The 20,860-nt window shown below is 47.9% G+C and overlaps 1 protein-coding gene across 1 annotated transcript in view; it reads right to left on the bottom strand.

Annotated features, from left to right (window-relative positions):
- BLK (BLK proto-oncogene, Src family tyrosine kinase) overlaps positions 1 to 17,410 on the bottom strand; it is a 46,224-nt gene extending 28,814 nt beyond the window's left edge. Inside the window, exon 1 of the mRNA XM_082656943.1 lies at positions 17,304 to 17,410. The gene's annotated coding sequence lies outside the window, so the exon portion shown is untranslated. The remainder of the gene's footprint in view (positions 1 to 17,303) is intronic.
- Positions 17,411 to 20,860: the final 3,450 nt, after the last annotated feature.

Below are 20,860 nucleotides of genomic sequence, written 5' to 3'. Positions count from 1 at the left end.
AAACAAAAAACACACAGTAGTGATAAGTAAAACATGCTACCCGTATGTCGAAACAAACAAAAAAACTACTGGTGTATTTGGTACCGATGGGACCATGGATCTTAATCTACTTTTAAGTTTCTATTTTTTTTGCACTGATTTTATTAAAAAATTAAATCATGAGTTCACTTCCTAATGGAGTCAGTTATGATTCTTCAGCACAGTAGTTCCTAAGCTTGCAATATCAAAGCTGGGAGTTTACAGCCAGTGTGAGGCCCAGTCCCAGCAGTTCTGACACGTGTAGGTCCAGCCTGGAGCCCCAGGATCTGCATTTTTAATTACTGCCCTGACCATGCTGATGCAGACAGGTCCATCAACCCCACTTCATGAAGACCCTTTCTTTCATTTGGCTGCATTTCTGGAGTATTACTTGCAAAAAGGATTAAAAGATAGTCCTGAAGACCTTGGGTATTTCTTCATATGAGTCCCTCGTAAATAACGCTTGTAGTTTTCCTGCCTGTGATCCTCTTGTCTTTAAAAGGAATGATTTTTTTTTTGTCCTCCATACACGTGTCCCTCAAAACGACCCTGTGAGCTGAACAGAAACCTCATCTTCGTCCTCAGGAGGCTGAAGACGGAGGTGAAGAAACAGAAGCAACTGAACAGGGATTTGTGTCACATCGCTGACGGGAAGCCTTGTTCTCTCAAGCTGAGGCTCACAGGTGTCTTCCCAGATGCGCGTCTGTTCACGACCTGAATTGCTTTCAAAGGCACTAGCCATCATCAGTCCTTTTGAGCCGCCTCTCCAATGTTTATTATGCACAACTCAGAGGCGGAATTTGTAAACAGAAGGGAGGCTTGTGTAGAGAAGCACCTCTACCAGGCTTGAGGGGGCGGGGAGACATTCGGACTGAAAATGCTGGCTCTATTTTATGCTTGCAAACAGGAAATTGGAAAAGGTTAAAGACAGAAAGAAAGGAAAAGAAAAAAAAAAGGTCTTAGGTCCCTGACATTTTTTTTTCCTTCGGTATGCGGGCCTCTCACTGTCGTGGCCTCTCCCGTTGCGGAGCACAGGCTCCGGACGCGCAGGCTCAGCGGCCATGGCTCACGGGCACAGCCGCTCCGCGGCATGTGGGATCTTCCCGGACCGGGGCACGAACCCGTGTCCCCTGCATCGGCAGGCGGACTCTCAACCACTGCGCCACCAGGGAAGCCCACCCTGACATTTTTTGTGTTAACTGTAATTATTGTGAGACATGGATGTCCGGCTAGAGGCACAGAGATCTAAAACTAACTTATAAAACTCTTTGTTGTAGGATTTGCCTATCACAGGGGAGCATGAATACTAATGATTACTAGCACTGGACCTAGTATTCCTTCCTACTCAAGGCTGGACACTCTGCCATGTGCTTTACATATAGTATATCTAGACCTGACAGTAGACATATTCCTTCCCATTTTATAGATGAAGAAACTGAGGCTCAGTGAGGTCTAAAGACTTGATCAAGACCGTACACCGAGTCAGACACTAATATTTAAAAACCAATTCTCTGGCTTTGAAATCTGGCTGAATCTACTGTGTTCCAAAATATGTGAAGTAATGTAAATGAAACACTTGTGATGACATCTGTGAAAAACATAAAAATGATTAGAAAATTATGTATAAGTAATAAGTGATAAACAAGTAAAAGTAGATTATGGTAGGATTTTAGAACAGGATGCAGGTCTTAGAGATTGTAAACATAGCAGCAATAGAAAAAGAAACTAAAGTGAAGTGCTTTCAATAAATAAAGAGAAATAAAACTAGAAAAAGAACAGGGCACAGCGACCTGTGAGACAACTGACCATGTTAAGTGGTCAAAAAACACATAATTGGATTATCAGAAAAGGGATGGAAGAGAAAAAAATTTGAAATGAAAGATGGAAATTCCAAATTTGATGAAAACTATAAACCCAAGGATTCAAGAAAGTCACTCAACCTCATGTATGAAGAAAGCCACATCAAGTTACATCATGATCAAATTGCTGAAAACTAGTGATAAAGAAAAAATCCCAAAAGCTGCTAAAAAAGATACATGATAGTTCTAGAAAAAAAATCATAGGGGAAATCTTTGTGATCCTGGCTTAGGCAAAAAAACATCTCTTAGAACTTAAAAGCATGTAAGCATGAAAGAAAAAATTGATAAATTAGACTTTTCCAAAGTTAAAAATTTCTGCACTTTAAAAGACACTATTAAAGAAATGAACACGTAAACCACAGACAGGGGAAAATGTTTGAAAAACATATATCTGATACGAGAGTACATAAATAACTTTTTCAATGCAATAAAAGAAGGCAAAAGTTCAACTTAACAAATACTTGAATGAAGAAGATACTATATGGGGAGTATGAAAATACTGTATCTGGGCCTTCCCTGGTGGGCCAGTGGTTAAGACTCCGCACTTCCACTGCAGGGGGCAAGGCTTCCATCCCTGGTTGGGGCACTAAGATACCTCATGCCGCGTGGCACGGCCAAAAAAAAAGAAAGAAAGAAAGAAAAAGAAAATATCCTACCAAGAGCAAAAAGAAAAAAAAAGGGAGAACTTTGCTTCAGTGTTTCTTGAATAATTCATTACTTTTTTGGAAAGGCAATCATGCTTTTTGCCCAGAAAACCTTGAAAGTGAATAATCTGGATTCATCTATAAGATGAGCAAAGGCAAAAAAGCCAAAAATACTTTTATGAAAGCAAGTTCCTGAATGATTTTATATTAAATAAGTTGAACTATATAACTTACTTACAGTAGTGCCTTGACACATAGTAAGCCCTCAATAAATGTCAGTTATTTTTATACCACGGCTTGATAATATATTATTACACAGACCCCCAAACCATCAAGAAATACTTATGTTTATTTAGAAGCTTGTGTGATTTGGGGCAAGATTTTTTTTTTTTTTTTTTTTTTTTTTTTGTGGTACGCGGGCCTCTCACTGTTGTGGCCTCTCCCGTTGTGGAGCACAGGCTCCGGACGCACAGGCGCAGCGGCCATGGCTCACGGGCCCAGCCGCTCCGCGGCATGTGGGATCCTCCCGGACCGGGGCACGAACTCTTGTCCCCTGCATCGGCAGGCGGACTCTCAACCACTGCGCCACCAGGGAAGCCCGGGGCAAGATTTTTAAATCTCGCTGAGCCTCAGTTGCTTTATCTATAAAATGGGGCTAGGGATATGTTTCCTGCTTGCCTTAAAGGATCAAATGAAAATCATTTAAATAATATGTAAACTTTAAAGTACCATACCTAATAAAAATCTCTGTTAAGACCAAATAATAAAACCTAAAAATTTAGAACTGTCCATCTTCCAGACTATCCGCCTCCCTACTGGATAACTCATATGTCATCAGGTGGACTTCAGTGCAGTGTTTAGAGTGAAGTGTTTTTTTTAACATCTTTATTAGAGTATAATTGCTTTACAATGTTGTGTTAGTTTCTGCTGTATAACAAAGTGAATCAGCTGTATGTATACATATATCGCCATATCCCCTCCCTCTTGAGTCTCCCTCCCACCCTCCCTATCCCACCCCTCTAGGTGGTCACAAAACACAGAGGTGATCTCCCTGTGTTATGCAGCTGTTTCCCACTAGCTATCTATTTTACACTTGGTAGTGTATATATGTCAATGCTATACTCTTACTTCGTCCCAGCTGACCCTTCCCCCTCCCTGTGTCCTCAAGTCCATTCTCTACATCTGCGTCTTTATTCCTGTCCTGTCCCTAGGTTCTTCAGAACCTTTTTTTTTTTTTTTTAGATTCCATATATATCCATTAGCATACGGTATTTGTTTTTCTCTTTCTGACTTACTGAGTCAAGATTTTTACATGCTAACGATGATGTTGATTAGATCACATTAAGAAATGATAATAAGTTCTGGAAAAAAGCTAAGGAAACACCCAACATGATTTTCTTGGGTGTTGGTCCCTGGGTCTGATTGAAGAACTAGTCTTCATTCATGGCGTAGCCCATCCATCATCCTGGCACCCTGTTTCCATTACGTCACCCCCTCCTCTGGCCCACAGCACTTCTTACAGCACCAAACACAGTCCTTTGGGCCTTCTGTTTAATGCCTGCCTTCTAAATTAGATTTTGTGAATGCCTCAAGGGAAGGGGCTTTTTTTTTTTTATCTTTGTATCTCCAGGACCCATCTCAGCACTTGGAACGTATTCTAATATGCAGTAGAGCTTTCTCTTCTTTTGAATGAATGAATCAATCAGAGAGAACCCAAATATAAGAAAATGCCTACTTATCTACTTCCCCCTAATATCCCGCTGCCATAAAGAGTAATCAGTTTAATTTACCAGGACTACAGTAAAAAGTTGCCATTTATACCAAAAGCCAGTGTTATTCTATGTACTGATTATCGATCCCTAGCCAGTACTATGTGGTCAACAAGGCACATTGATCTAATGTTTAATATTGTATTACATCTAAGATGTCCAAAATGAAATAATTTACTCCTTTTTTATTGCATGATTATTTCCCATATTTCAGGAAGTCTTTCCCCTTTAAGGGCTGCCAGTTTTCAGGAATAATAAGTGGTTAACTTAGCAGAGGTTCTCAGAGGAAACAAGGAGACCTGAGATTGAATTTTGCCCCATCTTCTTGCCTCCAGGTATGCACACTTGTGTTTAAGAAGATTCAGGACAGGATTACTAAGAGAGAAAGGAAATCAAACACATTTAGGAAGCCAAAGTCACTTAAGGGTGCCAAATAGTTTGTTGTTACTAAAAACATCTGTTTGAAGAGAAGAGGCCCCTTGGTATTCAGGAAGTCATGGGTTGAAGTCTCCCACCCGTTGGGTTGAACTGTTGGGTTTGGTCTCTTGGATTTCAAAGTTTCTTTGGCTCCTTAAGCCTTGAGTGATAACATTTCCTGTGATAAACTCAGCTCATCTCCTATGGTTAATTAACCAACCACAAATATTTCTGTGTCAGGCCAACTCCCTGGAGAGAAATGCAAGGCCAAAACATTTCCTCTTGTTAAGAACCAAGGATGGCCATGATCATGGCAGGGCCTCTTTTTTGAACACATTCGCAATTGGCTTTGGTTAAAGAAGTAAAAAGAGAAGCAACTCTCTCAACCATAAGGCACTTTAGCACAATGGGTACGCACACACAGAGCTGGCAGTGAGACAGGCTTGGGTTCGAATCCAAGTCTCCCCAGATGGGGATCGTATGGTCACCATTCCACGCCTGGACTTCCTGTATGGAGACACAGATCTTTCGGATTCTTTTATTTCAACCCCAGACTCCCAAAAGGGGCTGGGAGGGAAGGAGAGAGAGAGAAAGAAAGGTCTGTTGTTTTTAAAAACGTTTTGGGGGCCACAGCCTCCTTGGAGAATCTGACGAAGCTACAGAACCCTCCCCCTGCAAACACACTTATGTGCATACATGTCCAATTGTGTGTTCATTTTCAGGACGCTTCTTCCCCAAAACCCTCACAACGATTCATGGACCTCTGATTAAGAATCTTGGTTTAGACTATGGGACAAATGAGGCCAAAGCCTTGCGTTTTGTTTCCTTATGAGTCATTTCATTTCACAGAGAGGAAAGTCTGTTTTCCGGCCAAAGACCACATCAGTAACCCTGGTCAGCGAATATAGTTGCTGACAACGAGGGAGCTAGATGAGAGGATGAAAACTCAGGCCACTATCACCACGGCTTCAAATGCAAGTCCAAGTCCACCCCACTCCACCCCCAAATAAGCATTCCGTCTCCCTATATAACTGTCGTTCCTCGGAAGGACTAGGAAAGGATACTCTTTGGCTGAGTGATGCAGTTCAGAATGACTTTGCAAGCTACATGTTATTTTGTTTTTAATCATAGCCCTCTGGGATGTTAAAAAAAGGAAACTAAAATGGCCAGTTTGAAATAGAGTTAACACAGTGAAATATTATGCAGCTTCAAAAATGATCCCTGTGAAGACATGTAGCCATGGGAAAGATGCTTATGTTAAGATGAAAAAAAGAAAGCAAGGAAAAAGCCTCCAGAATCCAAAGGTCTCTGTCCCTTATGATTCCAGCAATGAGAAGCTGCATTGTATGAACCAAGACAAGCAAGTCTTGGGTAGAAATCAGAGGTTAGTGGAATTATTGATGGCTCATATCTATTTCCAAAAATTTTTTGTATTATATGATTCTTATAGTTTTAAAGAAAGGAGGTAAATGATAAATCTGTACGAAATCAGCCTATTCTTCCAAATGGCTGTGGCGGATCTCCTGTTTCTAAGTGGCCCGGCCCTTTCTGTGGCTTCCCTGTGAGCAGGTGAAGAAGGAAGGCCCCCGGCGGACCTGGTCAGAGCTCCGCAGACCTCACGGAGCACAAAACCCCAGGCTGCAACTGGAAGAGCGGAGAGAGCGCATCCTTATTCCTAGGCTTGGGTCCTCGTCATCCGAGTCTGGGCTGACAGGGAGACTGGTTCCTGCAAACAGCATGAGGGATTTCACGTCTAAATGTACGTGACCTTCTGCTTTTTAGATTCCCCCCATCCACAAGCAGAGTCAGAACTAAAGGACACACCCAGGTGACAGACCACTCCCCTGCCAAGCTGGAAATAGACACAGGGTCCCCGCAGGGTCCGCATGGGTCCTGGGAGTTTAGCTACTCTCACAACAGCCACCAAGAGAAAATTGCCAAGGATCTTCCTGCAGTGCAGCCAGCTGGGGGCTGGGGCGGGGCAGCAGCAGCTTCATCAATAAGGACTTGACCTTCTTAAGGTCATGGTCAGCGCACTAGTCATTAGCATGGAGGCTCCACAGCCCAGCTCTGACCTCAGGCCTGGCTCACGTCCCTCAGGCGAGCTCCTAACCGCCTCCCTCTCATCTCTGCAGCCCTGCAGCTCGGGGGTCGTGAACCGCGAGAGCCGCCATCACCGCATCCTGCACATGTGGCTTTTCCTTCCCAAAGCGCTCAGCACATGCAGGGCTGCCCTCCTTCTGCAGCTCCTCCACCGAGGCTCTGCTGGCCCCTAGAGAGATGAGTGGCTACCTCGTCTGATGGCCCCGAAGCCCGTGGCAGGACCTGGGGGACAGCCCCGTCACAGACAGATCAGATAGGGGTGGGCACAGCGGGTGCACATCTGACCTCACAGAGACTCTCGTTTCTGCTCCCTCGGGGCCTCGCGTGAGTCTGGCTTAGCGCACGTGGATGTGGATGCCAGGGTGTGGCACCCTGACAGCCTTGACCCGGGGCAGAGGCTGGAATAAGACATCCCAGCAGCGGCCTGCGTGGATAGAGAAGTAGGATCAGATAGGCCACCTCAAAGGCCTGATTCCCTTGAGCTCCCCACCCCCAACCTCGGACCCAACCCTGGAGAAAGGGGGAGGGTACTGAGCTCACTGGGGGTTTTTCCACTACCCAGCAGAAACAAAGATGCTCAGACTAGATGTTTCGTTTTTGCGCACTGAGTGTGGCTGAGATTCATACCCTCCCACATGGGTCCACACTCTGCCCTGACCCCCCCTGAGCCCACCAGACATCCTTCCAGAGGCAGCAACACCTTCATCATAAACTTGCTCAACCAGTGCTGCTACCGTCTGTGAAGCTGGTGTCCTTGTCAACAATTTCAGAGGTTCCCCTTAGCGTCATTGTTCTCACAAGCAGGACATTCTTCTTCTTCTCTATTTGGGGGTGAGGGGATAATAAATGAGCCAAATACTGATTCCTGAGTGTTCCCAGGCTGTGCGGCCTTGGGAAAGTAAAAGAGAGTAAAGCAAGGAAACAAACTCAGCACCGCGCTGTCCTCCCCTTAGGTTGGCAAGCGCAGCACGGGAAAGCTTCAAGGCAGTCTTAAGGCCAGACAGACGGAAGTGAAGAGTGACGAGGTCCAGCCCGAGGGCCAGGCCAGTCACCGATGATCTGTGTGACCTCGTGAACGGTACTCTGCTCTCTGGGTGTGTGGCTGGGAGTTGGCGATACAACTGGGGTGTGTAAATGGGACCTGGGATGGGGACCGTGCCACCCAGCTTGAAGCCCAAAGTCCTTTCTCTTAAGCTCCCTGCTGGGCTCCATGGAGGGAGCCTCTAGCCAGGCCCGGGTGGAGGGGAACGGCCATAAGAAGCTCACGAGATTTTAGAGCTGGACCTTCGAGGTCCCACAGGATCTCTCCCTGGGTAGATGGGCATTTCCGGCAGAGAAGAGGATTTAACAAAAGCTCTGAGTTGTGGTGGGCCCAGTGAGCCTGGAGGTGGACGCCAGGAGAGGGGACGGAGACCCAGACGGTCTGGTCTCTGTTCTCAGTCATCGAGAGGAGTCAACAGAGATTTTACCCTGACTGGTGACAGGGCCACGTTTGACCTTTAGAAAGACCTCACCGGCCACATGCAGGATGGACTGGCGTGGAAGAGACTGGAAGCAGACAGATGAGCTCCCAGGATGTGCAATCATCCAGGCTAGAGTAGGGGGGACCTGAGCTAAAGCGATGGAGACCTGGGGGCGCATTTGAGAAAGGAGAAGTCAGTGTGATCACGGTGCTGCCCTCACACAGGGAAGTCTGGGGAGCTCCGGCCGTCCTCTGCCTTTGCTACGACTCCTGCTTCCCCTGCACTTCAGGGGTCCTTTGTAGGAACACTCCACACTCCTCCCGGAGATGCCAGGGGAGCTGGTCACCTTAGCAGGAGATGGGAGGAAGGGCTGGCAGGGCTCCCAGGGATTTCAAACCCGGCCTGTCCTGCAGAGTGTGGAGTCAGGCCAAGGAACACCAGCCCCCGAGGACGGGCGGGCCTGGCACCTCCATCCTCCCCTCTGACTTGCCCATAGCCCCAGTCCCAGCCCCGTGCTCCCGCAAACACGCCGGGCCCGGCTCTGGGTGGGAGAGTGGTGGTAGGTGCTCTCGGCCCTCCCGAGACCCACTCAGAGCAGAAGAAGACATGTCTTGCCATTTGATGACAGAAAACATTGTGCGGTAGAAAGTATGAAGGACTTTGGGGAGGAGGTGCTCCAGCGACTAGATTTCTCCAGAATGGAAGAGGCCTGGAGATCTCTTTACGGGGCAGAATGGATTCATTCACTTTTGTTGCAAATGCAATTTGTTGTGCTGGGTGGTTTCTTGGTGTTGTTGACAAGTGTGTGTGTGTCTGTGTGTGCGTGTGTGTGTGAGCACACCTACATCAACAAGCCCCTTGCCTGCAACAGATTTTCTTTTTCGTCTTTCTAGTATAAAATTCTTAAAACAGGGTCCAAAAAGGACTACCGCACCAAACGCTGCATGCCGGCAAGTTCCAGCCTCCTGAGGCTAAAACCTCAAGGCGTCCCGTCTCAGGGGTGGGAGATGGGGGCGCGCTCGTCCGTCACAGGGCCCCATGGAGCAGCAATCACCACACTGGAAACATCTTTTGAGCACCTGCTCAGGGGAGATTGGCTAGGGGCCCCTCCCACCTACAATGAACTGAAAGTATTTAACCAAGAGAATTCAGCAAAGACCTTAAATATAAAACTTCTGACAATATTATACACCTGGACAAAACCAGCTCCTGAGGCCCGTGTTTTTTTTTTTTTTTTTTTTTTTTTTTTTTTTTTTTTGCGGTACGCGGGCCTCTCAGTGCTGTGGCCTCTCCCGTTGCGGAGCACAGGCTCCAGACGCGCAGGCTCAGCGGCCATGGCTCACGGGCCCAGCCGCTCCGCGGCACGTGGGATCTTCCCAGACCGGGGCACGAACCCGTGTCCCCTGCATCGGCAGGCGGACTCTCAACCACTGCGCCACCAGGGAAGCCCCTGAGGCCCGTGTTTCTCTCCAGTCCTTCTTACACCTTTCCCTTCCCTTCATTGTCAAGGGCCTTTCCCATCAACAGGATGAGAAGGGCCACACGTGGTGACGGTGACGCTTTCACAGGCAGGCAGCCCCCGCGGCAGTTCTGATGGCACACGAACAGACGGGAGGAGGGCAGGGCGCACATTACGAGAGGGTGGCTTTCTCTGCAGGCTGCAAGTAGAGGTTCCACGCGCCAGGATGAATGTGGCGGAGCCATTTGCACGGATGTGGCAAACGCCGAGTTGCACCCACCTCGGTCCACCTGCGTGTCCCTCAAGGGGCCTCGAGGAGAAAGGTGTTAAACCCTCCCGACGCCACCAAAGTGTGACCCTCCTATGAGCAAACTCTTGTGCAAGCAAATGAGATCCTCCTGAAGACCAGAAGGAGCGAGCCAGTCACAGGGCCTGTCCCCTCGGCGCTGGGCCAGGAGCCTCTCTGGGGGTGTTATTTTCGCTTCCCGTTTGCGAGTTCTCAGAGGGCACTTGTCTTGGTGACAATGGGGCGTGGAGGACCCTGGGAAGCTCCATCTGACCAGGAGGGGAGGGTGGGAGTGGGCGCCTCTCACTGACTGCCCAGGTGGGAGCAGCCTCAGCGGGGGTCAGGCCGCGGCAGGAACATGGGCTCGCTGAGCCCCATCCCTCCTCCACACCTGTGACAGGGCCACCGGGCCCGGTTGTCAGGGGCGACATCTGCAATCTCAGCCTTGACGGCTGGGAGCCACAGCACTGTGTCCTGCACTGAGCCCCGGTCCCCTCTAGGAAGCGTCTCCGCCCACACTTCTAGGTGACAAGAGTGGCAAAGGCCTCCCCTGCGGGGGCCACCTTGCCTCATTCTTGGAGCAGGTCCCAGGAGTACACAGAAAAGCCACCTTCACCCCTTGGAAGTCAAACAGAAGCCAATCCTTCCTGTGCCAGCAGCCCCAAACCTTCCTGAAATCTGATGAAAGCTGTAAACGATCTTTGCTCAAGACCTGTCCATTCCACAAAAGCTTGCATGCAAGTTCAAGGAGGTCATAGGCTCCATGAAACTCAGCAGGGGTCCATGATCTCCAAGACTTAGGTCGCCAGCTGCAGCAACAGGTGCAGAGACACGCCTGCTGTGGGGAGAGGGTCTCCATCCAGGGCCCTGCACCCCTCCTTTTTCCCTGCCACCAAGCACACAGCAGGACCACCGGATCCCTGGGCATCTTCTGCCAGGCTTGGGACTCAGGAGAGCCCAGGAGGCAGGTTAGTCTCTACTCGGTCCTGCTCAGCAAAGCCCAGATACAGACAAGGCACAGATCTGTACTTTGGCACTGAGATATTATGCCTCTCAGGCAGCCATGTGCTGGAGTCAGCTCACACTGGTTTGTAAGAGCCAATTGTTAAATTTGGGGGGTATTTGTGAGCTGTTTGTTAAGTACATTGTTATTCAAAATTAAAATGTACGAAATTAAAATTACATAAAATATAATTAAATGACATTAAAAATGGAGGTAATACACACTCAAACCTCATCACTTCCTAGATACTTTACTCTTGTCTCTGCTCCTGAAGGTACTTATATCAGTCGTATCTGTAGGGTGGACACAGTATAACTGTGTGCTACCTCGCCTCTTTCCAGCCTCCCAGCTTTGCGTTCAGCCAAGTCATGCTGGCGGCTTGAAATCAGCTACGGCGAGAGTGTTTACACCACAGGAATAGGCAAGGGCTATACATCTGGGCTTGATCTGTTACGCTGATCTTCCCAACTTAAGACAGTGATGGAGAAAATGTTGATAATGTTGATTTCATTTAAAACTATTTGTAGCTGTGAATAGCACCCCCCAAAATGGGGAAAATTTTTAAAGTAATAAAAAACTATTTTCCAATTTAGTAAAGAAGTGGGTCACCACACAGACTAACAAGTGCGGTTCCGACACGTCTTTGTGGTTTCAGTCTGATCTTACTTCTTGGCATAAATGAAAATATCAGTGAAGTTCACGTGCATCGATGGCAACCATAGCTTGACTTTGGATACAAGGGTTTGGCAAAAGTCCACAAAAGCATTCTGTGGAGAATCAATGGGCTATATGGTATTTATAAGAAAGGGTATTGTATATATTAATGTTTGTAAATTATGCATCATACATCCTTCATACCAGTAAAACTGATGATTAACTTATACGTGTGAATGTTTGCTTCCCGGAAAGCTGGTAGTTCAGCATGTGACGGCACATCCCTGCTGTCAGTCCCGAAGACTCCTATCTTAACCTGACACATCCCTGACAGCACTGACAGGTGCCAGGGAGTCTGCCAGACCGACCGACAGAAAGACAGACGGACACTACAAAATAGAAATGGCTCTCATTAGGAAAAGGAGACTTCAGCCTTTCCCATAAAGCCGCCCAAATAAAATCATAAAATGGCTCATTACTTTTGGTCCTATCTTCAAATGCAATACTTTTTTATTTTTTAATATTTATTTATTTTATTTTGCTGTGCCGGGTCTTAGTTGCGGCACGTGGGATCTTCGTTGCTGTGTTCAGGATCTTCGTTGCAGCATGTGGGATCCTTGGTTGTGGCATGTAGCCTCTTAATTGCGGCATGCATGTGGGATCTAGTTCCCCGACCAGGGATTAAACCCGGGCCCCCTGCATTGGGAGTACGGAGTCTTAACCACTGGACTACCAGGGAAGTCCCCAAGTGCAATAATTTTTTTTAAAAAAATGAATTTATTTTTGAAAAGTCCCATTTACTTTAGAAATAGTAGGAATAAAAAGAATCTTACCATGAAATAATTTTATATAATCTCTGTAACAATAGAGGCTAGAATAACTGTAAAAACAGACAGTTGAAACAGGCTATTTGTCTAACTATAATAGACTCACAGCTGGATATCTCCCAACAGGTTGGTCTATGCTTTGTATACAGAAAGGGAGCTAATTCTTATTGAGTACCCTCACCACGCAGCAGGCTCTTTCCAGAACACTGTCCTGTTTTTGTTTACTTATTTATTTATTTCCTGATGTTTCCAAAAAGATTTGGGGCCACTTATAAAAATAAATATGAAATAACAGGAGAGAAAAGTAGACAAAGAAATCAGACCAAAGGGTAAGTTAGGGCAGGAAAACAAATTTGACAGTAAGGCAGGTACACAGAAATACAGACCCTGAGATGGGGCTCCCCAGCTGCTAATATGGTTAGATGGAAATTCGGCTCTAAGTGTCCTGGAGTCTGAAGCAGCGGGTGGGAAATGACCCGTTGGAAGAGTTGGTGTCTCCCGGGTCTGGAGTCTGAGAGGAATTCTCCCGAGGCTCCTTTTAGGGAGGTGCTGAGTGCCGTGGTGGGCGGCGGTCTCAACAGCGTTGCAGCAATGATGCCACAGTGAAGGGCCTGCCTTGTTTCTTACAGGCGCCTTTAGTATGAGCCAAGCACAGTGTGTCCTTGCCAAGCTGGGTTCACGGGCCTGATTCAGGAATGTGGTTCCCTGAACAGCCCAGGCACTGAGATCCAGACACACAGCTCTCGGCCCAATAAGCTCGACACAGGGGGAGCACCCAAGGCACCTAGATTCGTGTTTCTCAATCTTATTAAACCCATTTCCTCTTTTGAGAAACCAAATCACACTCTCCCTTTTCAAGATTTCAAGATAAATGTTGTGCGTACAAATAAATCTAAGAAGTTACAAATGTGAAATGTGCCTTTTCAAATTACAAGGACTCCTCTCACAAGGAGAATTGATTCTTCCATGAAGCCCTGAATAGAATCTAGATGGAAATATTGTGTCCTCCTCAGCTTCAATTCACCAAAGAATTAGGGCTTTGGAGTTTAATTCTTATAACACTGTGATGTGCTATTATCAACAAATAAAGAAATGAGACTTAAGGGTATAAGTCCCCTACTGAGATAGGTGAGGCTGCCAGTATAGCGTGAGGTCAAACAGTTGTTATTTCAGGAAGACATTTGGTGACATGCCTGAGGTGCGACAGCCAGGAAGTGGCAGGACTGAACCTTGAACTTGGGCCCTTGGGAAGCCCAGGCATCCAACCTCTCAGCTGTAGGACCCCTCGGCCACGGCTGCTTTGTCTCTCTCCTACGCCCAAGTCCCTTCCCCTGCCTTGTACATACAGCACGCTGAGATAAAATTAAATTATCCTTCCTGACCATCGGACTTGGTGAGTCCAAATATTTTGGGGTGGACAGATCCTTTTGGGAATCTGATGAAAGCTATACATGCTCTTTGTAGAAGAATTCACGCGTCCACAAAGTTCAGGGAGCTCACAGGTCGCGTGAAACTTAGGAGGGGTCTGCGGTCTCGAGGTCAGAGCTCCTGACTTAATTCATTAAACACAGAGCATCTCATATCCGTGCAGACATGTGAATATATTCGACCATCCCCTGCAGCTGAGCGATCCTGAGAGGGTGAGCCTCTTTGAATTCCGTACCCTCGGAGCCCCACTTGCCTCACCCTGGTCCCGGCGCAGCAGCCCAGGTAACAAGGTGTGCAAAGAGGTCAGCAGAGAGTGGCCTTGACAAGGCACCTGAGATTATCTCTTTCTACCCCATGGTTTTGGGAAGCATCAGGCCTTTGGTGAGGGGGCATGCACAAGCCACACAGTGGCCCATGGGGAGCTGAGGGGCCATGGCAGAGCCTCCATGCTCCAATGATCTTGTTCAATTTAGTTCTCTCTTCTGTACCTGGAGCTGGGTGCAACTGTTTCCCCTTTACAGAGAGCTAGGTCATTTGCTCAACCCTCCCAGATCCCCCATAAGTGGCAGAGCCAGGTCCCAGTGCAGGATTGGCTGACCCCAAGGTCCAGCACCTTCCTCTGGTCCACTCTGCCTTGCAGGAGCAGAACATACTGAAGACCTAGTGACACCCATCTCCTTCTGCAAGGGCCCCCATTAAAGCCCTGGTGTGGCCATGGTCCCGGAGTCCACTGTGACTAAGGGTGATCGTGAAATCTCACATGCTTTTCCCCCTTCCAGCTTTCTTCCTCATGTCTTAAGCTTATTTGCCTTCAAGAACGTGTCCTTGTTTCTGTCCCTCAAGAACCACTCCACAGGGAATCCACCCTGTGCTGGGCACGTTCTGGGTGCTGGGACTCAGAGGGAAGGGAGGAAGGGCCTGGTCCCTGTCCTGGAGGAGCGCAGGTCCAGAGGGGCAGCACACCAGCAAGCAAATAGCCCTAAGCATGTGCTGGAGGCCATGGGGACACAGGGATGGGTCTGGGCACTGGTGACAGAAGAGAAGACATTGGTCTTCTGATCCTGAGAATCAGGACAAGCGGGACTTGCCTGGATGAGGGTTGGGGGGCCCAGCAGGAGTGCGGACCTGTGGAGGAGGTCCAGGAGCAGTGAGGGAGCAGGGGACATGACAGGGAAGGTAATCTCCGCTCTTTAATTTTGGTCTTCATCTAAGTGATGTGATTTTCATCTAAACGCTATCACCCCACAGCTTCATAATTCTTTCTTCTTTCTCATCTGCTTCCGCAGCGTTTCTCTAATCTGGCTGAGATATCACCTTCAAACAAGGGCACACCTGCTCTGCCGGGCCTGTGGGGTGTGCGTGCGTGTGTGTGTGTGTGTGTGCGTGCGTGCGTGCGTGCGTGCGTGCGTGTGTGTGTGTGTGTGTGTGTGTGTGTGTTGGGGAGGTCAGGCTTCTCTGTCTCCCTGGTACCTTTCCAAACACCTGCCCCTTACAAGCAAGGATGCTGCCCCTAGTGGTCTCATCTGGATACTGCAGATTCTAGGGCAGTGCAGGAGCTGGCTCTTCAAGAGTCCCGGTTCCGCTCTGCGTCCCTCTGGAGATGCTCCGCTCACGGGAGAACGTCGGCCAGCACAGCTCACTGCTGCTCGGCTGACCACAGATTCTGTGGGGATGGCTGAGCTCAGGATGGCAGAGTTCAGCGGGTATTCCATGCTGGGTCTGGGCCCTCCCTGGCCTCCATGCTCGGCCTCCTACTTCCTCACTGGTGAGGGGCCAGTTGTGGGTAGCTAGGCATGTGCTGGGGGCCCAGGAGCCTGAACCAGCGCAGTGAGCTCTGCTAGGAGACAGAGGTGGGGTGTCGGCCCTAAGTCCCCTGACACAGAGTGAGGGCTCAAAAAATGTGTGCTGCATGAAAAAATAAATGAATCATGAGAAATACTATGAAGAGAGGGAAATAAGGAGCTTTCTGGGAATAAGGTGGGGAGCTCCAAGGCGATAGAGACTTCTATCCAAGAGGATAGAGACTTCCCATACATCCTTCACCCAGCTTCCCCTAATGTTGGCTTCTTTCCTAACCATGGTACATTTGTCAGAACTAAGAAAGGCACAATGATAGTCATTAGACTCCAGACTTTATTTAGACTTCACCTGTTTTTCACTGATGACTTTGAGGTTGTTGTTGGTCTGGAATCCAATCCAGCCCGGATATGAATTCTGGATTTAGTTGTCATGTCTCCTTCCTCTCCTCTGATGTGTGACGGTTTCCCCATCTTTACTCATTTGTCATGACCTTGACAATCTAGAAGGTCAAATAGTCTGTAGACTGTCCCTCAATTTGGGTTTGTCTGACGTTTTCTTATGACTAGACTGGGATTATGGGTTTGGGGGAAGAATAGCACACAGGTGAAGTACTTTTCTCCTTGCAGACAAAGTTACGCAATAAATACAATATGACTTATCCCTGGAGATGTTAACTTTGTGGCCAGGATTCTCCACTATAGTGTTACTGTTTTTCGCTTTCCATACATTCTACTAAGTCCAGTTCTCACTTAAGCTGAGGGGAATCAAGCTCCCTTCCAGGAGGGAGGACTATCAACATATATTATATGGAATTCTCTATAACTACGGAAACGCGGTGATAACTCTTTAGTTCATTGGTAATGTGGGCAGTTGAGGCTAAACACAGTGGTGAACACAGTTAGGAAATGACTAGAAAAGTTGTCAAAATCCTAGAATGTTTAAAATCCTTTCAAAATATGTTGTCAACTGTTCTTTCCTTTTCACAGTTGGCCAAATAGATCTCTTAGCCCAAAAGGCCATCGTTAAACCTATTCCATCACCCTACCCCCACATGTCTGAAAAATGGAAAACCTTATTTAAAAAAAAGAAAAAAACCCAAAATGAAACAAAAGCAACAGCCAATCGTTGACCTTGAGCCAGACGCTCCCATGCGTCACCGCTGGCCTCCATCAGCTCTGCACCATGGTACCTTTACTCTCGCTTATAGGGAAGCTCTTGCCTGGAGCCCACAGCTGCCGTGAGTGCCCACGCATCTCGCCACCACCCGGTCCAGCCTCCTCCTCTCTTTCCTCTGTGGCACATTTACCACCTTTTCCAGCTTAGAAAGCCTGAGAAACAGAATCTACCCTGGATGGATGAACTTTTATAAATCAAACAACTCTCTAAAACAGAAATGAACAAACAACAGGGCAATCTGTTCATAGCTGCGGCTCGGATCCTAAGAATGTCTTCTCTCTCCGCCCATAACCCCCATAGCAATGTTCCTGCCCGGTCTCCCACCCACAGGCCTCCGGGCACTGTTGGCACCATTTGAGGAAATGAGACGGTCGGGAAGGCAGAAGATGCATCTTACCTTGGCAATGCTCAGCGGCCGCTCACCATAGCTCTTCAGATCCCCGCGCCTTGTGGGGCAGTGTCCTTCCAGCTACAGCCAGCAGCTCGGAAGCAATCCCAAAACAGGAGCCCATCCCAGGTGTCTCAATCCGTTCAGTAGCTCGTAGCTTCCTGCTGACGATGGCAATCACCCGGCCGAGGTGGCAGGCTCCCCGGTCTGTGGTCACAGCTGCCCCCAAGGAGCCCCGCCCCTCCCGCCAAGCCCTTCAAAAGCTTCCGTGGGCTCACTGGGTCCAGGAAAAGCCTGCGAGGAAGGCCCACAAGCAGCTGGTCTTTCTCTGGGCCTGGGCCGCATCGGTAACAATGCCCCTAGGCCACTGGGAAATTTTCTCATGGGGTTTTGATTGAACAACACAGATGTTGTTTTTCCTGCAGCAAAGCCTGGCAGAGTTAGTAACCTCCAAGCTAACTCGGCAAGGTATTTCGCTCTGCTTTGCAGTGTTTGTCTTCAAGGCAAGAAGGAGCCTGGGCTCTGCTGCCTTGTGCCGTCTGGGTGGGCAGGGTGGCCATTCTCCCAGGCTTGCTGGATTTTTCTTGTCTTCCAGATAGTCCTGACAATACCTAGCCCATGGGATACTAAGAGCACAAACGACAGAATGAGTGAGAGGCGGCACAGAATCAGCTAATTCCCTCGTTTCTAGCACCCTAGCCAGTCCTTGATTTTGATCTCAGAGCCTCTTCAATTGTGCTATTTCACTCAGCTGTGAAAACTCAGAGGAACCGAGAATGATGCGGGTGATGGGGAAGGACCCTAACACCCAGAGTGGTGAGGTGCTGTCCTGTACCACATTGGCAGAGGGACCGATGGGACCAAGAAGGTTGCTGAGATGACCTCTGGAGACTTTGCTGGTCCAGCCAGACATGGTGAGCCACTGGACACCTGCTTTCTGACGCACAGACAAAAGGGAGCCAATGGGTGGCTTCCTCTCCTGCCTTTATGTCTGGGAACCTCAGTGAGGGTGCGGCAGGGATAGAATTTAGACAGATCTTCTTCTACTCCTGCCCTGGGACCACAGTCCAGAATTTCAGCTTCCTTATGGCGTTTCTCTCCTTGGATTGTAGGACTAAGACAGTAATTCTCTGCGAGTTCCCGGTAGGAAAGAGCTTTTTGACAGATGTTCATGGCATCAGCAGCAGAAACATGGAGTTCGTGGGTTCTAAGGCTCCTTGCAAACAGTCTGCTTCATTTCTCCCAAAAGGTTTTTTGTGAGAATAAATGGATTAATATATAAAAAGTCTCTATTACAGTACTTAGCACGTAGTGAGCTCCAGATAACTGGTAGCTGATGTGACTATGCCTAATCTAAGTCCCAAATCTGATCTTTTAAAAAAAACTGCTTTGTCTTCTTCTATCCTTGAGAGCAAAGGGACCAGAACAGGGCCCAGAACCAGCTGTGCTCACTGAATCACAGGTGTTATTATTTTTGTATTCACTTCCTGACACCTGAGAGTTGGACCTAAACATTTAAACACAAGTTCAAGGACTCCCAAGCTTATGATTTAAAAGTTACTGTTTGAGATGAGATGATTCAGTCTTGTTATTTCAATTCAGTTAACACAACAGACTTTGGTGATTGTTCGCCCTAAGCACACACCAGACGCTGGGGATACAGATATAATAGGCACGGCTCTCCTCTGAGGGACTCAGTCTAAGGAGCCTGGGAAGGGGTCTGGTAGACAGACAAGTATCATGGGATGTGGTAAGTGCAGCCATAGACGCCTCAACAAGGCACATTATTAGAACAGAGGCAGGAACAATAACTCCATCAGGGATTATTGAGGGATGTTACCAAGGGGACGGCCTTGAACATGGTTTATCACTAAGGATCCTGCAAATTCTCAGAGGCAGACACCTGGGTTGAGTCTTTTACTAACCGAAGGTCCAGTGACGCTGCCTGAATTACATCTAATTTTTTTTTTTAATCTGTGGGGTTTGAATCTGTGGGTTTTGAAGAACTTTTATAGACTTGGACCCAAGGATACAGAGAGTACAGCAGGGAGCAGGAAATCTACCTTTCTAAAGAGACAATCCATTTCCTCAAACTCAGACTGATCTATTCAAGGTGAGGGTGAGAGGGGATGTGAGAAGTTTGCAGGGCAGGGAGTTCAGGTAAGCTGGTTTTTACATGATCTGGGAAAAAAAAAACCCTTCACCTTTCTGTCCACCCCCAACAGACAGGGGTCGGAAAAAAACCCGAAAATGTATTCCAGCAGCCACTCAGAAAAGAACAAGGAAATGACCTTGCTCTTGAGTTTCAGTTGTTTAAGCAGAAGTGAAAGTTACTTTCTGCTGCTTTCATCCTGACAGTCATAGAATCCATGCAAAAGGCAGGGGGAGGTAGGGGGCGAGGCAGGGCAGAAGGTGGGCAGCAGCGAGATGTGTTAGGTGAGGCTAGGGGTGTCCTTAGCAGAAACATTTGTTAGAGCACCCTGGAGAGGGCTCCCTGGGCTGCGCTGAGATTAAACCCCAGCTGTGAAACCCCCAGCTCGGTGTTCAGCCTGGCTGGCTCCCCCATTTATTTTTGCACATTTAAAGTGATTTATGCAAAATTCGGAGCTATCCTTCTATGTGTTTGCACCAGCCTTCTGACATCAGTACATTTCTGAAAAAATCAAAAGCTGTGGGCAATAGAATATTTGAAAGGAAGAAACATTGAAATAATCCAGTCCAAGATTCCCTTAGGAATGGTGGTATGAGAAGCTGGTCAATTTCCCCCTGAAAAAAACAAGTATAAAAACCAGATAAAGTTGTTAAAACCAACCATTTAAAGGCACTGGAACATGACCAAAGGCAGAATAACAAATTGAGAAGTGTTTAATCTTGAAAAACTGCTCTTGCGTCACAAATTGAGAAGTGTTTAATCTTGAAAAACTGCTCTTGCGTCAGAATGGCCATGAGTCTGTGGTCTTCTTGCGTGGAGTTTCTATCCCTCACTCCCACGCCTTAGATTGGGTGATGAGAACCACAGCTCTACTCGTGGGAATGATGGACTTGTTTGAGGGCTGTTAGTGAAAACCAACAGCCAGGTGGAGGTGACAGATCTGATCTGGAACGGGGAGGTGAAAACCTGCTGTTTATGGGTTAAAAGGTCATGGAATCAGTTCAAGACCAAAGTGAAAAACTGCAGCTTTTCTGGCTTGAGAATATAACTTCTGTCCAGAGTGGCCTGCAGATCACCCAGGAATGTAATGGGGGTAAATCCTGGAAGTAAGTTAAGAGAGCCCCCAAAGGGCTGAAATAATAAACTCCCCACATGTCCCTCACTGACTCCTAAAATACACACGAGGGCTTCCCTGGTGGCGCAGTGGTTGAGGGTCCGCCTGCCGATGCAGGGGATACGGGTTCGTGCCCCGGTCCGGGAAGATCCCACATGCTGTGGAGCGGCTGCGCCCGTGAGCCATGGCCGCTGAGCCTGAGCGTCCGGAGCCTGTGCTCCACAACGGGAGAGGCCGCAACAGTGAGAGGCCCGTGTACCGCAAAAAAAAAACAAAAACACACGAGTCACAGAGACCAGA

This window comes from Grampus griseus (genome assembly GCF_964374135.1).
Source record: "Grampus griseus genome assembly, chromosome: 6".
Classification (NCBI taxonomy): domain Eukaryota; kingdom Metazoa; phylum Chordata; class Mammalia; order Artiodactyla; family Delphinidae; genus Grampus; species Grampus griseus.
This window is presented reverse-complemented; position numbering and strand designations above follow the sequence as displayed.